This window comes from Montipora foliosa, chromosome 7 (assembly GCF_036669935.1).
Source record: "Montipora foliosa isolate CH-2021 chromosome 7, ASM3666993v2, whole genome shotgun sequence".
Classification (NCBI taxonomy): domain Eukaryota; kingdom Metazoa; phylum Cnidaria; class Anthozoa; order Scleractinia; family Acroporidae; genus Montipora; species Montipora foliosa.
In genome coordinates this window covers 40,179,006-40,181,505 of record NC_090875.1, presented here as the reverse complement: position 1 = coordinate 40,181,505, position 2,500 = coordinate 40,179,006, and the positions used below count along the sequence as shown (strand labels likewise).

Here is a 2,500-nt window from a genome sequence, read left to right as displayed (position 1 = left end):
TTTGGCAAATATCGCCAAAATGACAATTTTGCCACAGTCGCCAACAAGGCAAAGCCCAAAGTAGTGAAGGGGGCCCATAAAAGTTGACGAAAGTGGCGAATTTCGCCAGTACGGCGAAAATGACAATTTTGCCACAATCGCCAATGAGGCAAAGGACAAAGCCGTGAAGGAGGCCCATAGGGCGAATGTGGCGAACAAAAATTAACGAAAGAAGAATTTGATCTCCAGTGCTGTTCAGACGTTTGCCCTCAAATTAGAAACGTTCGTTTCTTGAGTTTTAATGATTGAGAAAATTTAACAGCAAGCACGATAACAAGGGAAAGAGGAATTTTGGAAAATAGGGAGGTATGGCAACGGGAAGTGGCTCCAAATAACAAAGTTATGGCAAGGTTGTCATTTAGTGACTGAGGTGGAACAATTTAATTAATGACATATATAACTGCCTCGTACTCTGACAATTCATGTAAGAATGACTTAACCAACAGGTACTATGAGTTTCTAAGCAATTAAATGTGAAGCTTACCAATGTCAGCTAGCAAGGAATTAGATTCAATAAGCCACACACAAAATATGCCCTCAAGTGTCGTAAGATCCATTACTTGAAAGTAAGCATTGCGTGAAGATGCATGTCGTGCCTTTGATAGTAGCTTTTCACAAATCATGCCATCAGTCGAAATTGAAATCCTTATACCATAACTGTAGAAGAATGTCGACACCAAGTAGAAAAGAAGTTGCAATATTAAAATTCTCTACAAGACGATAAACATTTCCTGAATTATGATCCGCCAGAAAAAAACGTGTTCTTTAGACGCCATCTTATGAAATTGACATATATTTCGTGTTAGGTCACTGTAGTGTAACTGCTAACTGAGCCCCAAGTCTCATCGTTTGTCGTCTGAGTGAGATGGCACTGCTGAGAGTGAATCACCAGTGTATTAATGACAAGAATTGTAATATTATTATACAGTGGTGTAAATTGCTTTTTTCAAAGACGATCTCGTGAAAAGTGCAGTTAACCGAACCGCGAAATAAAAGCTAAAATTTTGGGAGGGCGCTTAGGCCTAATCAATGAAACGAGCGCTTAGGCGTAGTCAGTAAACGAGTGCTTTCTTCTTCTTCTGTATACTGCAGTGCTTTCTTCTTCACACGATCTCGTGAAAAGTGTACTAGTTAACCGAACCACAAAATGAAAGCTAAAATTTTACGAGAAAGCTTAGGCCTAATCACTGAAACGAGCGCTTTGTCTTAATCAGGAATCGAGTCCTATTTCGTTTAGTTCACCGAACCGTAAAATGAAAGTTAATCGAATTGTAAAATGATTCGATCATCACGCTATAAGAACGATAGATACATATCGACAAGGAGTCTTAATCAGGAATCGAGTCCTATTTCGTGAAGTTCACCGAACCGTAAAATGGAAGTTAATCGAATTGTAAAATGATTCGAACATCGCACTATAAGAACGAGAGATACATATCAACAAGGAGTCTTAATCAGGAATCGAGTCCTATTTCGTGTAGTTCACCGAACCGTAAAATGAGAGCTAACCGAATTGTAAAATGATTCGAACATCGCGCTATAAGAACGAGAGATACATATCAACAAGGAGTCTTAATCAGGAATCGAGTCCTATTTCGTGAAGTTCACCGAACCGTAAAATGGAAGTTAATCGAATTGTAAAATGATTCGAACATCGCGCTATAAGAACGAGAGATACATATCAACAAGGAGTCTTAATCAGGAATCGAGTCCTATTTCGTGTAGTTCACCGAACCGTAAAATGGAAGTTAATCGAATTGTAAAATGATTCGAACATCGCACTATAAGAACGAGAGATACATATCAACAAGGAGTCTTAATCAGGAATCGAGTCCTATTTCGTGTAGTTCACCGAACCGTAAAATGAGAGCTAACCGAATTGTAAAATGATTCGAACATCGCGCTATAAGAACGAGAGATACATATCAACAAGGAGTCTTAATCAGGAATCGAGTCCTACTTCGTGTAGTTCACCGAACCGTAAAATGAAAGCTAACCGAATTGTAAAATGATTCGAACATCGCGCTATAAGAACGAGAGATACATATCAACAAGGAGTCTTAATCAGGAATCGAGTCCTATTTCGTGTAGTTCACCGAACCGTAAAATGGAAGTTAATCGAATTGTAAAATGATTCGATCATTGTGCTATAAGAACGAGAGATACATATCAACAAGGAGATTGGTCGCACTTTAACAAACATTGTTTTTCACTCGATCATTGTGCTCTATGAACGAGAAATACATATACATCAATGTCCTTCGCGCTTTTTGTTTGGCGCCTCAGAAGGGAGAAATACTGGGAACCAGGAGAACGAGTGCGTATCCGCATATCCACTAAGCTCGGTGTCTCCACTGCGTATCTGCGTATCCGCGTATCCACCCAATTTAGGGTAAAGCTTCGAGGAAGCAAGGTATTGCAGTTAAGCCGTTGATTTCAGCAATAGGCTTTTTCTTCTCTT

General features: G+C 39.4%; 1 protein-coding gene across 4 annotated transcripts in view; it reads right to left on the bottom strand.

Moving 5' to 3' along the window:
• LOC138009500 (uncharacterized) overlaps positions 1–2,500 on the bottom strand; it is a 26,330-nt gene that overhangs the window by 18,563 nt on the left and 5,267 nt on the right. The window contains exon 1 of one of the 4 annotated variants that reach the window (XM_068856541.1): positions 524–1,030. The exons of the other annotated variants lie outside the window; for them this stretch is intronic. The gene's annotated coding sequence lies outside the window, so the exon portion shown is untranslated. Of the gene's footprint in view, positions 1–523; positions 1,031–2,500 lie in introns of those variants that run through there. 4 annotated transcript variants of the gene reach the window in all.